This window comes from Trachypithecus francoisi, unplaced genomic scaffold, assembly GCF_009764315.1.
Source record: "Trachypithecus francoisi isolate TF-2019V2 unplaced genomic scaffold, Tfra_2.0 Lachesis_group13, whole genome shotgun sequence".
Taxonomy (NCBI): Eukaryota; Metazoa; Chordata; class Mammalia; order Primates; family Cercopithecidae; genus Trachypithecus; species Trachypithecus francoisi.
Genome location: NW_022681458.1, coordinates 82,294,644 through 82,313,669, shown reverse-complemented (window position 1 = coordinate 82,313,669; position 19,026 = coordinate 82,294,644). Strand labels below are relative to the sequence as shown.

The window sequence follows — 19,026 nt, the reverse complement described above, 5'->3', positions numbered from 1 at the left end:
AAGTGCTTTGTTGTAGGAGTGATTACAGGGACAGATCCCAGTGAGGTTCATCTGAAAACGTTTCTTAGCCTTTGAAACAAATATGTTCTAACACAGAGAAAGTAAGAAAACAGTCCAGAGAGACCTAAGTTATCATGGTAAAAACAGGGCTTTGGAAGAACCTGTCCTAGAGATGTTCATCCTCTTTTTTTTTGAGATGAAGTCTCACTCAGTCACCAGGCTAGAGTGCAGTGGTGCAATCTTGGCTCACTGCAACCTCTGCCTCTCGAGTTCAAGTGATTCTCCTGCCTCAGCCTCCTGAGTAGCTGGGCCTACAGGCATGCGCCACCACACCTGGCTAATTTTTGTATTTTTAGTAGAGACAACGTTTTACCATGTTGGCCAGGATGGTCTCCATCTCTTGACCTCGTGATCTGCCTCCCACCTCGGCCTCCCAAAGTGCTGGGATTACAGGCCTGAGCCACTGCACCTGGCTGATGCTCATCCTCTTTCAAGGGAAACAGACTTTGCTGCCTGGGCTGTCCTATGTCTTCCTCCCTCACCTCACTCAGCTGGTAGGTAAAGAAGCTGTGGGAATCTGATCCAAGGGCAACCGACAGGCCTGTGACCTATGACCGGGCTGGGACTAAAAAAATGAGCAGGACCAATCCAATTCTCACCCTTGGGGATTTGATTCAGAAAACTCCAGTGGCTGAACCAGTTACTAAGGGGGCAGAAACTGCAAGAGTGCCAGGGGTAGAGCTGAGGCCACAACAAGCCAAAACCATATGCAAGCCAAGGTTATGAGGAAGCAGAAACTATGAGTAAACAGGAAGCTTACTGGCAGCGGCCAGAGAGTATAGCATGCCAGGAGTGGGTGAGCACTTGGCCGTGAAATGATGGAGGGGGCTGCAGTCCCTAGAGCTGCTTTGGCTCTTAAGACTTACAACAGCCCCTCCACTTGTGTACTTAAAACACCCTTCCTTCTTCAGAGAGCTTAAAGGAATCTGGACTTTGCAATCCAAGGAACAGAATTAAAGCAGATCCAAGCAGATCTGGGTCCATATTTCAGCTTCCCACTTGTGCTCTGGGCAAGTTTGCTAACTTCTCTGAGTGCCAGACTCCTCACAAAATTGTCTTAAGTTCAGTACATGGACAAAAGTGTCAAACTCAATAAATGGCAGTTGTTGTTATTGTTTTTCCAGGTTTTATCATGGTGGTGTGTAGATTTAAATGGTTGCACTGTGCAAATAACTGATGCTGAACATCAAAGAACAGGAGCAAGGGTAAAGCAAGAATTAATGACAAGCAAATTTAGGCAAGGGGAGGTCATTTTTTAAAAAAACTGTTAAATGGCTGAATGAATATGCTTTCTAAGGTTCTGTATGCTGCAGATTTAACTTTAAAAGGAAAACAAAAGTCTAGAAAAAGGTCTGTTTCAAGAACCTAGGTGCACTGAAGTTTTTCTTCATCTGTTTTTGTCCAGTTTCCTTCAAAGAAGTTATGTGTTGGAGAAGAGCCATTTTTGAATGAATAGGAAGACTGTGAGCAGTATCAGAGATCATTCTCATAAGCCAGGAGGTATATTCCAACTAGGATAATAAGGATGGAGCCACCAGTACATGCAGAAGCCTGCAATCTGAAATAGGAGATGACACACATAGGTAATAATGCTTTCTGCCACTTAAAAGAGCTCATCTACCTGAAATTTGAGAATTAAATTTGAATCACATTTGTCCCAAAGCAACAATTTTAAAATGAAATTTTCATTTTCAAACTTTACACATCTCATTTAACTTTTACAACAACCTTTGAGGTTGGAAGGGTTATAAGCCTCAATGTACGATGAAAGAAAGAAAGTTAAGGCTGGATGACCTATCCACAAAGCTAGTAAGCAAGTAGCAAACTAGGGTTAAAATCTAGACCTGGCTAGGGTTAAAAGATTTACTAAGTCTTGTGCTCTCTAAAACTCTGTAATGCTCCATCTCAAAAAAAAGCCTTATAGATAATGCTTCAATTCCTGGGTGAGTACTTGTAAACCATAGAGCACCCGAATTGCTTGCTGTACACTAATAATGCAAGGCATTAAGTGATAAGTGCCAGGCAAGTGTTCTAGACAATCGTGTGCTATGGGAGTCCACAGCAGGGAGAGATCAATACAGAATATAACATGGGCGTGGGAAGCTCAACTGTATAAATGTTTTGTTTGAAGGATACTCAGAAAGAAGCTTCGTGCAGATGATCAGAAAAACAGAACTACAGATAGAAGGCTGGCATGAGAGAGAATGCAGACTTGGGGTAATCACTGCTGAAATCATTGCTAATTGATGAACTTCCTAAAAGGGGCAGGTGAGGAGTCCCTAGGGGACCCGACACCCTAATACACATATTACTGAGCCCCACATAAAAGAGTAAGCTTTGAATGAAATTACTACAAAGAAAGTATGGTGGCGAAGCTAAGCTTTGAAAGAAGGGGAAAAAAAATGGGGGCAGAGAAGATGTCCAGTGAGATAAGAATAGAAGACCTCTATCAAGAAAAGAACTGACCTACAGCAGGTTCTATCCCTCTATTGCTGCTGAACCATTTCAAGCACCCATTTTTATTTGGGTTAAATTGAATGGTGAAAGGAATTAAGAGGAAAAATTCATTCAACACTATATCAGACTGCAACCTTTAATGCATAAAATATAGCCACATAGTATAGGTTAGTATACGCAGTTCACACCAAAAAAACTATTTACATTTGAGAGTCTATGTATAAGAGCTCACAGAGCCTCTGGTTCCCAGCAAAACAGAAGAAAAAAAAAAGAAAGAAAAAGTATGGGGTCAGCAGATTCTTCAAATTTCTGTTCTTTCCTGGTACAAAATAGAGTTGATAAAGTACCCTATTTCTAAAGTAGCAGCAACATTTTCTATTATTTACTATTTTGCTTTTTAAAAAATCTGCAATTCTTACTCCAGACTTAAAAGCTCCCTAGACATGTATAAAAGTACATGTGTATAAAGCTGAAACCACTGTAATAAAATAAAACTATAGCTATAATCCTAGAAGGTATAGAGAACAATATAAACATAGCTGTCATTTATTGAGTAACTACTATATTCCAGGCACTTTCTAAGCACATTGCATACACACCCCAGGACAGAAGAATGACTATCCCATTTTACCAAAGAGAAAACTGAGTAACTTGCCCAAGGTCACAGATCCAATACATAGTAGAGTTGGGGTTTGATCTTGGGTCTCTTTGACTCCAGAGTCCCCTGTCTCCAATAATATTAATAATGGTTATTATTACCATTAGCTATGGGTCAAGTCCAAACGCCACAGAGAAAAACTTACATGGTATAAAGAGCCACAGCTTGGGCATCAGAGCACCTGACCCTGAATCTTGGTTCACCATTTACCATCTGTGTGACATCGGGCAAGGCACTTACCCCTTCTAGGAGCCTCCATTTGCTCAGTTGTAAAAGCATATGGATTTACATCGAATTTCCATTCCACTGAATATAAATGCAAACTTTCCAATATTTGAATATATTGTGAATAGTACAGGTATATATTCAGCCCCAACCTAGCATCTAAATCTCATTTCACTGATGGTTGCTAAGGTGCAACTCTTCTCTTTAAACCTTTTTTTTTTTTTTTTTTTTTTTCTGGAATCATTGGTGGGACAGAGTTAGGAGAGAAGCAGAAAAATTTATCTTCTGGGATATTGTAGGATAGCTGAGATAGTGGTTAGGTGAAAGTTATTTGCAGAATCCTGAACTGGAACCAAGTTTTATTTTCCCTCAAAAAAGGGTGAGAGACCATATGAGATATTAGCTATGTTATGAGATTCATAGATGCTTATTTTAAGTCAACTAAAATCCTAATCACCATTTACAACATCTATGAAGAAACATCCTCCAAATTTGAAACAAATAACTTACAAACATTTTGGGATCTAATCTGTTCATAAAATAGTTATTGCTCTACTCTTGCATGATAGTTAATAAAAATTCAAAGCTGACAGCAATTTTTGGTATAAGGGTTATCTATTAGTTTCTGTCCTTAAGTTTTTATATTAAAAAAAGTGATTTAGTTAGCTAGCCCAACTAACCTGGGAGGTTGAGGCTGCAGTGAGCCAAGATCGCACCACTGCACTCCAGCCTGGGAGATAGAACAAGACCCTGTCTAAACAAAAAAAAAAAAAAAAAATCTGTAAAAACAGGTACATGGAGTCATATCCTTTTCAAAAATACAACATCTGAATAAAGGCTATTTAAATTAAAAATTCAAGACTTTGCTTTGGTTTAAACAACAGTGAATTTGTAGCTATAGATCAAATTCCATAACAAAATAAGTAAACTGCTTGGGGTACCAAGACAAAAAGAAGGTCCATTTTTTATATATTGTGAATGGCTGTTTTCCTAAATTGACTGGACAATGTCTCAATTTTCTATACTCTGATTGTGAAAATCTGGTATGGAGCTGTTATTCTCCATGCCTATTGTAAGCCTATAAAAATGTAAGTGCTTATTTTCAGAATATTTCGAGATAATTCAATGAATTTTCCATGAATTATAGCAAAACTCATAAATTATAACTAGTAAAACTCATAAATTTACCTAGAAAGATATTACTAGGTAATCTCTGAAATTACAGTAGTAGAGCTGGAGTTTGATCTGGGGTCTCTCTGACTCCAAAAAGATGGAAGTAACATAATAACCTATGTATGTTAGCAAACTGTGGGGTAAAAGACAAGAGATGAGGTGAGGAAGGAGGGAACAGTGTGCTGGGAAAATTTCTAATCACATCCACCTCTTGCTATAGGACCTGGGAAGAGATAGAAAGTACTTAGGAAATTTAAAAAAAAAAAAAAAAAAAAATTGTGGAAAACTGGAGCCAAAATATTTATATCATGGGAAACAAAATTAATTTGAACCTGGAATGACCATGTCCTTCACATGAGTAAAAATCTAACTTTAACAGCAAACTGTATCAGGGAAAACAAAACCTTCATGTAAGCTAAGAATGGCAAAAGGTTATTTAATAAGAAATTCCTAATTATCTGTAGGGAGAGGGTGCATAACCAATGTCTATCCAAAACCTAGGATGGATAGCACAAGTAAGGTTTTAAACCATTCAAAACACAGAAGGAAAGAAACAGTAAGTTTCCTTTCTCTTCAGTTGCTAAAATTACCATTAAATTAGGTCTATTTCACTTGAAGAGGAGGGTGCTAGAATAATTAATGACGTCCTTTATGTAAATGAGAATGTTGAAAAGCCTTTCATTCTCCACTGAATTATAAAGGTTCAGACAAGAAGATATAGAATTACAAATGAATTTCTACTCAGTTGAATATGTATGAAGGCAAAGTTTCCAACATCAGGATATATAGTTAAGAGTACTGAAACAGGATATTTAAAGAGCTTATAAAAATTCCTCACCCCGAGTGTCTTTAAGAATGACTAGTTCTGGGTTATCTAGTATGTTTAACACATGGGGTGAACTGATGACAGACCTGTGGCAAATTGATACTCCCCAAGCGAAGAGAAGGCAAATGAGGAAATTCCGATGTTGCCATGACAATGTGACTGATCATGACATCAGCGATTCCTAATTCCAAACTGTAAAGAACACTCCCAGAACGCTGACAACATATTAGATACTCCCAGAACCACCCTTCCTTCACCTCCCAATCTAATGTCTGATCTAGTGGCAAATACAATGTTTCAAACAAGGCATTATTATTAAGTGTTAAAATCTGGTTAGACCCTTTTAAACTTGAGAAAGTGCCAGAATAAGCAGATAACTTCTGAAGACATTTACATTTTTCGGGGCTATTTACATTTTTCACATGTATAGACATAATGAATTCATAAAAATGTTACAATTTATAAAATGCTTCATTATGCATTATCTCATTAAAGTCTAGGGGAAGGAGGCAGGGCAGGTACTATTACCACCTGCCCCTGCCCCGCCACCACTGCCCACCTTTTTTTGAACAGGTCAGGTCAGTCAGGCAACTTGCCCTCTGACATGAAGCCCTAGAAATATAGAATTTCAGAGGTGGAAAGAATTATTAAGGGCCAGTCCTTGTAATTGCTATACAGTAATCATTCAATAAATCTTTCAGCAATTGAATGAATGCTACTGTCTCTCCCTGGACACCTTGGCCAATAATAAATTCATTCCATCTATTCATATTCAGCTATATCTACTAGAAAACTTTGTTAAACAGCCTTGAAATCTGAAACCATCCATCATAGGTCTACCACAGGACTAGAATCGGTGTCTTCTATAGATTGTATAGTGCTTTTTCTCTGTATTCTGTACTGGTCAACTTATAAAAGTGCGAGCTAAGTTATCTTTTCTTGAGCTTTAAGAATCTTGTAAGATTGCTTAGACAGTCTGTAAATCTCTAACGATTTAACTTAACCTACTGTCCTGCACATAGTATGTTTTGTTGCAGGCATGAATGGATAAGGTAAAAGTTTTCTTGCATGCGTGCGTGCGCACACACATACACACACACGCAGAGCACAGAAATATTTTTCATCTTCTCTTCAAAACCATGAATATCTGAGTTAAAAAGAGTTGAATGTAAAAAATGTAGTGATGTAGTGATCAAATAAGAAAGAAGATGCTTTATAAACTACATAGTGAATTTGCATCCTAATCTTTAGATTACTCAAGATCATAGAGACTGTAAATAAATGTTGCATTTTGCAACTGTATGTGATTTACTTATTCAAGAAATGAGATTCTATGATCAAATAGTTTCTCTTGACTTCAACCATTAATTGTCAGAATAAATCTTCTCACTTTATTTTTTGGGTAAAAGAGAAGTATCACAGTCATGTCTCTGCAATCAGTGTCCTACAAATATTCAGATATAAACTGTATGTCATGCAATCTAAGATGCCACTGATGTGAGCTGCCTGAAAATTACTGAGATGTTAATTGACATTTGAAAAAAGTGGACTACAGTAATTAAAAGACACCATAACTTACTGCATTTCAACTGCAGAGATGTTGAAATGTAAAAAAGGTAGGAGTCTTAGAATCTATAAAGTATGGCATACAAAAACATGAATACACAGCATGCAAATGCACATCCATGTTCTTTTTATTCATAACCTTGGCTTTAGAAATATATTTGTCAAATACTCATTTTTAACCTTCCTAAGAAGAACACAGACCTAATAAGTTTTTACAAGTAAATGACTCATATGCTCAGTTTTTTCAAGGAGATCTGACAGTGCGTCTTACAAGTAGTGGGCACAGTCTGCACGCATCAGAATGAGAAACTTTACCCTAATCTCACAAAGACATCCATCACAAAGGAACAAGCTGAGCTGTCTGCTTCCCTCCTCAGCTCTCTCTCCACAATCACGTCATTCTACTTAAAGTGTTTTTACATGTACAGTGCATTTATATAATAAGAAAGAAAGATGAAAGGGAGATGAACCTAAATCTATATTTATCAGATTTCACCACTGTGCACTTCTTGCTGTTACTGCTTTAAACTGTCAGTTGCAAACATAACTTGAGAACATGAATCCTGGACTGTTACTTCTTTGGCGAGTTTTAGTCAAATGCGTGCATACACACACACACACATACACTCCAAAGATCAGTCATCAGTACTGTTCTGGCACACGGCATCAATTCCAACCGACGAGCCTCACAAATTTCCACCCTTTTACAGTACCTGGAGTGCCAGTTCTCAATCTTCCTGGGGCTTCAGATTGGAAAAGTAATTTTTACATAGATCAGGTAAATCAGATAAAAAGACATATATCTGAAATGATTATCACAGTCCTTAAAATTAATATGAAATTACAAAGTGAATCAAAAGCAATAACTTAACAGTTAAGGTGACCCAGTTATAGGAAAAGATGTAAATGATTCACATTTGGAACAACAACTATTAGGATCTGATACTTCATATCTGTTCAGGAACTGACTAGTTCCTTGCATTTCTTCTTCTTCCATATGCAGCATTCCTTTTAGTCACTTAATTGCTGGTGTGATGATAAAATCAACATGATAAACTGAAACAAATTGGCCAATTTATGTATTGACTACAGGTTGATTAACCTGCGGCTTGGGGATTATCTATTAATTTCATTTATCTGTAATGTTCCCCTTGTTATAAAATAAAATTATAACTGATCTCACCTTGAAAGTCATCTAATAAGAATTATTAACATACCAAACTACTGATATACCCAAGCCTCTAACACAGCGCTTGGCACATATTAAGTGTTTGAATATTGGTTCATGAATGTTGGAATGAATGAATAAGCAATATATTAAAAATGTATGCAAGTCCTATTCAAACAGATGTTATTATTCTATAAAGTTAAAACAAGCTTATGACTTTGAAATACTTAAGAAATACTTAAGTAGGTTTGGAAATGATTCACTGTTATCTTGGGTGAGATAATTAACCATGGTTAATTCGGTGATAAATTTTACATTCTAATTTACTAGCCAAACTTCCTCTATATTAAAGAATATCATGTTAAGTTCTGTAATTTGTAATTTCTTGATTGATTTGAAAATATATTCTATTTTGGGGGAATTCTTTTAAGAAGTCTTAGAATTCACTTAAGCTATTTGCTATGAACATTATTAAATATATCAAGCTAAAAAATATTGCAAATCACTATAGGAACTGTTTTCCCCTCTTTCTATGCCCGTCTGGCCCTTTATTTTAAAAATGAATCATAATTTAAGTTTTTAGTGACTGACAGATTTTTAAAGTAGGTGTATAAACGCTTTAAAAAAATTAATTTGTTTTAGTCCCATGTCTACTCCTAGGTGCATAAACTCTTGTAGTTCAAAATCATATCATTTGTTTCATTTTATCATTTAACATTTAAAAGGTTATATCAGTAAATAAGAATGGACAAAGTGCTGATAATTGCTGAAGTTTTTCTCTCCACCTTATTGTGTGTTTGAAAATGTCTGCAATTCAAGTATTTTTAGTGGATGTCAGTGTACTAAAAGACTTGTGAGGTTGATTCAGAGGATCTCAGACAACCAAGGTAAACTGGTTCTTGGTGCCACAGCACCTAGGAAGTGACTATATAGCCAGTTATAAGTTTTCGTTTAAATAACTACTTTATCTGCCCATTTTACCTTTTTCTCATGAATCTCTCCTAAAAAAGGAAATGGGGAAACACAAACATTTAAAAAGTTGAAATATGAGACTACAGTCTGGGTAGAACGAAGGTTATAGTAAACCCACTGAGAAATGCTGCAAATCTGAGTGATGAAACAGACAGGAGGCTGCTAATTTCTACACTTGACAATGAAAATACATGATTTTTAAATTAGCAGCTTAGCTGTGATTCAAACTGACTCTCTTCTCTTTCTCCATATCTTTTATGGAGTTTTCTCGAGCTTGAACTGCTGGAACTCGTCTGTTTTTCCCTCTGACTGGTCCTTATTTACTCCAAGTTGTTGTGTAGCCTGTTTCCAAAATAATTTTTTTCTGGCCTCTTTGGCTGTATCACTCTACTTCCTAAAACTCCCACATCAAATGCAAATTTCTGAACAGCACTTGTAAAGCTCTCCACTTTCTAACTCCCTTGTCCCTTTACCTCTATTTCCAGCTACTATTTGTGTCTTGGCTGCCCATGAACTCACTCTTCTCTGGCTCCGAACTTTGCCAGGAAACAGCCTCTGTTTTTCCATCAGCCAAACCACACTCATCCCTCCGTTTACTCTGTTGAAATCATGGCTTATGGTCTACCCCCTCTGAGTTTTTCCTACTCTCATCTATTTTCCAAGACCTCTTGCTACATTTTCTAAGGACGGTATTAAATGCCTAAATTAGGCCAACTCAGTGTCTTTACATTATAAACTCCTCCATCGAAGATATAATCACGGCCAAGATTTACCATGTACTCCCCATATGTACTCTATTGAAATGCAGCCTGCCAGAGTCAGCAAGTACCCATTGACCTGGCTTCACTGTCAATGAGTAGTTCTCGGCCTCCTTTCTAGTCCAGCTCACCTGAGGATTATGATATATTCCCCTCAGTCACCATGGCTCACTTCTACATGATTCTGAGCCAGAAATTATGAGGACACGTGCTCCCAACTTTACTGAAAATTATTATTACAAAGAATGAACCAGAACATGGTCACAGGAACACAGAAAAGATAAGCATTAACCTCAGTACCCCCTACAACTTTCTCTGCTATAAAAAAAGTTTTGCTGTCAGATACATAAAAATTATAGCCTCTTGAGCTAAGAAGGTTTGGAAATGATTCACTGTTATCTCGGGTGAGCATTTATTTATTAAAACCCAAGATGGTACCACGATGTATTTTAGAATGACTAAAGCAATCAAGAATTACTTTCCCCGGATGGCACCACTTCTGTTGAAACTCCAGTGGTTGACCGTTCCATCTTCCCCACACCAAGAGGCACCTGTCTCTTCCTTTTCCTCTTCAAGGTAAAGCAGGACAGCCTTTGAGATTCACTCTAACTCATTCTGTCTGCTGTCATTTATAGTATTGAGTAGTGGACAAGGAATGGGCTTTCAAGAAGAACTACTGTGTCCAAAAGACAGTGCTACTATCTGTTAGCCACCTTCACCTAACTCTACTGTTCATTTGTAAAAAGCAAAAAGACAACAATATCTTCCTCACAGAGTTTTTGCAGGAAACAAAGCAGACACTTCAGTTTGTTAAATGACAAAGACATTTATTATCATTTATTTACCTTCTTCTAATGCCCACCTTTTTCAGATAAATGTAGCATATAACTAAGCACTCTTCCTGGGTGATGTCATTTCATCTAAACCTAAGCCTTGAGTTTAGGAGGCTGTGAGTAAGCCCGACAGTTCCACTTCAAGAAAATCTACACATCCACTTTCTTTCATTGACTGACATCACTGTGTATCATCAAGTTCTGTAATTCCAATTCTTCCATCCAGTCTGTACTCTTGTTCACAAAAATTAAAGCATTAGACATTTTAATTGTGCCAGACATTGTTTTAAGTATTTTACAGCCATTATTCCATCAATCCCCACACCACATTATTATTCTCATTTTCAGATGTGGAAATGTAAGTTTCTCCCTCATTCTCTTTATTCTCGCATCCTCTGCTCTGTGAGGTCACCATCACCACCAGCACCCACCCCCAACAACTGCCCCCGCGCCACCACATTTAATTTACTTAACAAACCTAAACTCCCAGTCAGCGAACTCAAGTTTGTTATTTCTAGTGCCTGGTATTCATAGCCTTTTCATCCTGTCTTTAAAATAAGCATTTTTCACCAGATTTTTCTATTCCTCTCCTGAGTTACTCACAACCTCCCAGGTAAATCATACTATGCTCAAAACTCAATTTTAGTTATACCTTTACTGCTGTATGGCACCCATTTTACTCATTTGCAAATGGCTCCCTACCCCATCGCAAACAGAATTCCAAACCTTTTAGTTTTTTTCTCAAATTCCTAATCCTACCCCTACAATGATATGGTAGAGATCATTCATTATTTACATGAAATTCCCTCAGTTATCTCTCAAATACACATCTATACCTTTGCATCTCTTCTTGGCATTCTTCTCTGTCCTAGCTAGATAGCTTCTCTGTGTTCAAGATTTAGGTTTCCATTTGCATCCTTGAGTTCTGAACTTCTCTATAACATACCCTCACTTGACTTTCCCCAGCCCAACTTCTATACCAGTTTGATTGCTTGCTTTTCTTTTTCTTTTCTTTCTTTCAATTTTTCTTGGCAACTTAATACATTTTTTACTATAAAAGTAATACATTAATATATTTTCCTTTTAAAAATGTGAACAGCAGATGCAATGGCATTTTTCCAGTAAACTGACTTGCTCAAGTCTTCTCTATTCCAAAAAAAAAAAAAAAAGGTGGGCGGGGAGGGAAATGATTCCCTTGCTTCTTATGCTACTTTATTCCTTCTCTCTTTCACTGCTGGAGTTCTTGAAAGACTGTCCATCAGTGGACGTTTGCACTTCATTGCCCATTGCAAATACAGACCACTGTAACTTGGCTTCTGACTCCCACTTGTCCCCACACAACATGATGTAGTTTTGTGATAGCGCCAGCCACTCACCTTCATGTAATTCCAAGTTGTCTACTCTATTGGGGTCCTCCTTTACCCTCTTTTTTGCCCTGCTCTAGGTTCTTTTCCACTTATGATCTCACCCACAACTAACACATCAGTATCACCAGTGAATGAAAGAATACCACAGCCAGAGCTCCAATCTTGGCTCTTCTCTTGGGATCTAGACCCCTGGTTCAAATTTCCTTGAGGTCCTGTGTCCCCCGGTTGGCCTGCACTCCTCTCTCTGATGTCACCACTGAAACAGGTGTGCCACCCAATAAGGCCGTTTGTTTGTACTTTGGTTTTATCTATCCGCTCATTTCACTGGAGGGCAAACTCGTCCAGAGCAACTGGTCTACCTCAATGCCTTGTACAATGTTGCAACTCTAGAAACAAAAGTAATTTAAAATTTATTGACTTGAAAGTTCAAGAAAAAAAGTGCCATTTCTTTTTTTTGAGACAGAGTCTCCCTCTGTCACCCAGGATGGAGTGCAGTGGCGCAATCTTGGCTCACTGTCACCTCCACCACTTGGGTTCAAGCGATTCTCCTGCCTCAGCCTCCCGAGTAGCTGGGATTATAGGCGCCCACCACCACGCCCTGGCTACTTTTTGTATTTTTAGCAGAGACAGGTTTCACCATGTTGGCCAGGCTGATCTCAAACTCCTGACCTCAAATGATCCACCCATCTCAGCCTCCCAAAGTGCTGGGATTATAGGCATGAGCCACCACACCCGGCCAAGTATCATTTCATAAAATTAAGAATTTCAGCCAGAGGTGAGAGATTGGGGGAAAAAAGAAAAAGAAAAAAAGAAAGACGTCTCATACTCATCAGCATCCTTATTGTCTGTTTTGTCTGGTTTTCACTCAGAAAGCCTTTAGAATCTGAGAAGTGCGTTTTCTCTCATGAGTGAAAACGCTCTCAAATGCATTTGGGACTGCTGGTCATTTCCAAAGTGCCAGGGAATGAAGCCCCGTTAACTGGCCACTTCTGGATATTCATGCTATAACCAGGAAGCTGAGCAACTGAATTTTAAACTGCTGTTTGGGTTCTTCTTCAACCCAACATTCAGTTAAAAACTTTATATGATTTAAAAAAAATACATATTTGGGTCTGCTTATGTCTACTGTTTATTCACTCACAAATGACTATATGAATAGCAGAAATTAGGAAAGATTTTACAGAATGTTTATAACCTTTCATATTAAAAAAAAAAAAGGAAGCAAAGGGATGAAGAATTGAGAACTCTTTCCTGGTATTTATTTTTGTACCCTGGGCAACTGAAAGATAGGGGTAAAAATGAGCAGCAATAGGAAGGTGAGAGATTTAAAAATCAAACTTTTTTTAAAAAAAGGATTGCCTTAAAAATAATCAGGAATTGATCATCTATTCACAGGTAAATTATTAAGATTAAGATCTGAAGGATTAAAAAAAATAGTCTTCAGACCATTATTAGACCTTAATTTTGACTCCTAAATGGGATATGGTCAATAAAAAATGACTGCGTCCCCTCTTGAAGTCTGAAGTTAAATTATCATCTCCATTCCTGCCAGTGTGGCTGCTTAAATGGGGCAGTGTGAAGTTAGAGCATTTAAAAGCACTACTGTTCTTTATAGGGTAGTCCAGACTCTCAAGTTTAACTGTATACACTTGTTCAGTGTCTCTGTAAATAAATAATTTATTACTACTATTACAGTGAATCCTTTTTAACCTAAAGAGAGATGACTAGGTTAAATTTTTCAGAATCACATTTGTCTTCCAGCTGCCTTTTAATTAACTGGTATCTTCTTAGCTCCTTTAAAGGCTAACTAAAAGAAAACACAAAACGCTTACTTTTTATAATTCCCTAACAATGTTCCTCATCTATTCATTCAGTCAGTGTTTAGCGGGAGCCTAAAACCGCTGGGTACTGTGCATAGAGAAGGAGGCCATATATAAGGTAGCTGCGGGGCCATGAGTAAGCAATGCTGGGAGGAAGGAGAAGCAATGAGGCAGAGGAATCATCACTTTGAAAGTGAATCACAGGACAGTGAGACCCAGAGAGTAGAATGATAGTAGACAGTAAGAAGCAAAGCAGCCGGACTCTAACCCAGCTAAACAAAGAACAACTAAGTGGCAGAAACGGCAGAAGCTCAAGAGGAAAAATTCAAAACTCCTGCTCTTGATTTTGTGCCTTGAATGGAAAACTGTCATCCAACTGGTCTCCATAGGCCCACCTAGGAGGCTGCTTTCTCGGGTTCTGTTGAGATCGGGTTTCATAATTGAGATTCTTATTCCCTTCTATATTCTTAGAACAATTCCACCTCATTACTTAACACAAACAGTAATGGGTCTCTATTACTGTGCTTGCAACCAGAAGTATCCTGCTAAACAAATACTAATAAAATTGTGCAAGAAACTGCTTCTTGTAAGTTAGTACTTAGCAATAGCAAGTCCACTTAAGAAGGAAATAATTTAATGTCAGGCAGCACCACCTGCTCATTTAAGGCAAGTTATTAAATTATTTCAATTTCTTTCAAAATGCTTATATTAAGAAAAATTTGCAGTCCTTGCACTTCCATGATTGGCAGGCACCACATTCATTGTATCATCCCAATTAAAGTGTTGCCTGGTGTCCAAACAAAAGAAAGGGAGAAAGAAAGACAGAAGAGAGAAGGGAGGGAGGGAGGGAGGGAGGGAGGGAGAGGGAGGGACGGAGGGAGGGAGGAAGGAAGGAAGGAAGGAAGGAAGGAAGGGAGAAGAAAGGGAAGAAGGAGGGGAGGGGAGGAGGAGGGGAGGGGGAAGGGGGGAGGGGAGGAAAGGGAAGGGAAGGAAAGGGAAGGGGTCTTCTCATACACAATCTAAGCTGTCTCTAATTTTTTAAATGGAATGGCAGGATGCGTGCTCCCTCCCCCTCAACAAACACATACAAATTAGATTATTCTTTATCAAATTTAAAATGTTTTTAATGTTTATATTTCAATGTCTCTGAAAGAAACTATCATGTGACATATATGAGTTAATTGTGTTTGTTGCTAATTCTTATAAAAGTGGATATAGATGTTGTTAAACTAAGTTTTAGAGATTCCATTTTAGTTTCAAGTGTATACCTTTTAAGTCAAAGGAGGTACTTTGTTTGCTATTAGAAGCCAATAGATTTTTGACAAGATGGTCTTAAGGACTGTGTTATATTTAGGAATGAGCGCTTCCTCTCCAGATCTGTGCCGCCACCTCATTCCGGGTGACTTCTAAACAACCTAGGGTCACAGTGGCCTCTCTTTAATTAGTATCTCACTGCTGGAGGGAGGGGAGCATGTCAGGGGAAAAAGAATGTAAGAAGACATTATAAACAAAGGTCTTCAAGGCAACTTAGTGGTTTGGTCAAGGAATGGAAAAAAGCCTAGCTCCTTTTTTGTTACCAAAGTAAGGCCAGAAACAGCTTTGATTCCTGCAAATTGAGATGGTTGGAATTTTTATGTATGTTTGTTAATTCTGCCTTAACGTGTTAGACTTTATATCAATTTGACAGCCTATGACTGAAAATTCCACATTCACTGTTTAGATGACAAAAGATTGATCCATAAAGAAAACGGATGATTGAGTGAACACTTTTCCATCTAAGGGATGATTCCATTAAGGTTTTAGCAATATCTAAGTTACTGTAATATGACATTTTCCTTCTTTAAAATAAAGAAGTACAATATTTAGGAAAGTAGAGGTCAATAATAACTAAGAGACATTTTAAAATCCATAATTAATAGCTAAAACTGTACCTCCCATATATATATCTACAACTAATTTTATGAGGCCAGGAACAAAATTTTATTTAAATTGAGCTCACTGCAATAAATAAATGACTGAACAGGTAAAGAGAACTGAGTCAAAAATAAATTTTACCTGAAAATCAAGAATGACACAATTAAAAAAATTTTTAAAGCCTAAATATATAAACATATATGTTTATATATCTGTATCTATATTTATTTCTATCTGATGGTATATATTAATACACAGAGATAGAGATTTCATATAGATCTAATTCCACAAGGGAATTACATTTTTAAAATGCCAAAGAGTAAAACTGTTGAAAACTAAGACAGTTACGTGTATGAGTAAGGAACACTTTTAGAATATTAATTCTTCAGTTAAAAACACTGACACTGATTAATGGTTTCTGTTGGGTATTATTTATAAGAAATTATCTCAGCAGGGTGCCTGTGTCCAGTTTCATAATCACATAGTACACTCACCCTACAGGATTATGTTCTAGGCAAGTTCGAATGTTAAGTTGAATTTCATTCTCTTCAGGAAGTGACTTTTACTCAAGATTGAATACAGCTGTTAGCACAGATCACTGTTCCAAAAACATTTCTATGAGAGCTGGAAGAAAACACCATTTTAAGAAATGCAAATTCACTTTCATTATTTTAAATCTGTGCAAGCAAAGCTGGAAGGGAATCTCTGGTCTCTGTTTGTTAGTTAAATTAGGTTCTTATAAATATTCAAGAGAAAACCTGCAGGATGGCTAGGAGAGAGCTGTAAGACTTTCAATGTACTTCTGGAGCCTACATATTTTAATCACCAGTTTGTTTATAACAAATATAGTGGCTTGGTTTTTGTTTCAAAAATCAAAGTTATACTCAATTTCTCCTTAAATTTCACTGTCTAATACAACTTGGTATTCTCTCTTTATATTCACAGAAATGTAGCCTGGCAAAAAACATGGGGTGGCTTCAGCAGAGGAAATGCTGCCAGCTGAAAACACCGGATGTAATCGAGACCACAAGAGACACAGACTTAGTTATAAATGTTGAACTAAAAAGAGGTATTGGAAAGAAACAAAGTCTAACTTTTTATTGGCTGGATTAATTATTGTAGTGAAATCTTACTATTTCATAGTTTAGTCCCAAAAAAAACAAAATATCTGGGAATTATTTTTATAATCCTAGGTTCCACTTTCCAGAGTGTTAAGAAGAAGAAGAAGAAGAAGAAGAGGAATTAAAAAAAAACCCTATGGATTCTTACCATCCCTGGCCATTTTCCTACCACTGTAGGCAGGAGAACAGAGGTTCTGGGTGTCAACCTACTAGACGGTACACGATAGGTTGGATCAGCTTCCATAAACAGTTGGGAAAAGAGCATTTTAAAGAATGTCTTTTAGCATCAAATAAATGTCCTTTTACTATATAAAGAACCAGAATAAATTTGTCTATAGATGGACCCATAACAGAGTAAGTTAATTAGTATTATTAATTTTGTTTGGCAATGGGGTGGGGATAAGAAAACTTAGTTTACAAAGTCTGTAATAGCTGTTTTTCTATTCCCACCTTTTGACATTGTGCTTCCTTTTGTATGCAGTAATAGTGATAACTATGTTCCTTCTCTATTGGCCATGAAAATCCAAATTTGAACTTAACAAAAAGCATAACACTTTGGAATCCCTATGATCACCCCACCCCTCGCCAGTTTGGTTATTAGTGTTTTCCAAGCTGCACGTTTAAACAGTTACCCATTGCTCTCTATGTAAAGATCTTTTCAATTAAATACATTTGTCTGTTCAAAAAATAATTCTTCAGGCAAAAATTTAAAATTTACTTTTTAGTCAGGGAAAATGATATTTTAATTGTCAAAATATAATACTTTTTATTTAAGGCCTTGACTCAAGGAAGCAGTTAGCAGTTTTTGCACTTTAAAGTTAACAGGAAGTCTCCTTTCTTCCTTTTTTTTTTCATGTAATATGATCAATGTTTCTTAGGAAGGTTAACATTTCTCATAAGAGATTAAAGGACCCACCATAACTCACACAGGAGAAAGTGGGTATCTTCTGATGGTAAGAACAGGTCATTTTTGAAACTATGTTGTGTTATACATGTCAGCCATCTTATTAAGTAAGCTCTTTGAAAAAATAAAAGAAAATCTTTTGCCACTAGAGGGAGTTCAAAATTCCCTTTGTATCAGTAAACATGTAAAGTGAATTTAACTTCTGAAATAATAAAAACTATGATTGTAGTATACTTTTTAAAAAATCAAACAATAAGACTAAATCAAGAATTAGGGTTTTAGGGGATATATCTTTTCCTTCAGTTAGAATAGCTATGGTGAATATATGCCATGGCTATTATGTACAGCACACATATATTAAAGGCAACTTCTTAATTTTAATATCTGGAAGAAGTACAATGAATAAGCGTTCTTATTCATTGGGATTGGAATCTTTTACTCTTTCAAGCTGTATTTAATAATAACTGTGGTAGACAGTTCCAAAAATACCTGCCACAATCCCTCCCGCTCTGCACGTGCTTTCTCAATGTGATTCTCTCCTCCAAAGTCCAGGACTGGAACCTGTTTCACCTCCCCTTGACTATGGAATGGCCCTGTGCGACTGGACCAGAGGAATGCAGAAGTATGGCTGAGTGACTTCCAGATCTGGGCCTGAAGAGGCTTTCAGCCAATCACCCTGTAAAGAAATCTGGGCTAGTCTGCCTTCCAGTTAGAACCCACATGGAAAGAGAGGCTGTACTGAAAGAGAAACTACACAGAGGAGAATGGAGGCACTCCAGCCAACAGCCAGACAACTGTGAGGCATGTGAATGAGGCCATCTTGGACATTCTGTCCCCAGCTGAGCTCCCAACTGCATGCAGCTGCCTGAGTGACCCAGTCAAAGTCAAATGGAGCAGAAGAGCCACCCAGCTGATCCCAGCCAACCCAGGAAAATGCAAAATTTTAAGTCACTTTTTCGTTTAAGTCATTTTAAAGTTTTAAGCCATTTCTAAGTTTAAGTCATTTTAAGTTTTAACTTGGAGGTAATTCGTTACTCCATAATAAATAATTGAAACAATAACACTAGTAAATATGTTTGTATGATGGTCTATATTTGTTGAAAGCCCTTTTACATCCACTATTTCCTATAGCCATACCATGCAGTGGGAAACTAGGTCAAAAGTTAAATATCCTGGCCAAGATCTTGGAGTGCTTAAAAACAAA

General features: G+C 37.2%; 1 protein-coding gene and 1 long non-coding RNA gene across 7 annotated transcripts in view; one reads left to right on the top strand and one right to left on the bottom strand.

Moving 5' to 3' along the window:
- The window catches only part of RBMS1 (RNA binding motif single stranded interacting protein 1), a 215,636-nt gene that overhangs the window by 137,112 nt on the left and 59,498 nt on the right, over positions 1 to 19,026 (bottom strand). The window lies entirely within an intron of this gene.
- Positions 390 to 18,827, top strand: LOC117094958. 2 transcript variants are annotated; one of them, XR_004441747.1, is made up of 4 exons: positions 390 to 1,643; positions 16,743 to 16,866; positions 16,991 to 17,134; positions 18,375 to 18,827. It is a non-coding gene; the product is annotated as an uncharacterized LOC117094958 (long non-coding RNA). The 2 variants fall into 2 exon arrangements; XR_004441746.1 differs by lacking the exon at positions 16,991 to 17,134 and having other exon boundaries at positions 18,370 to 18,827.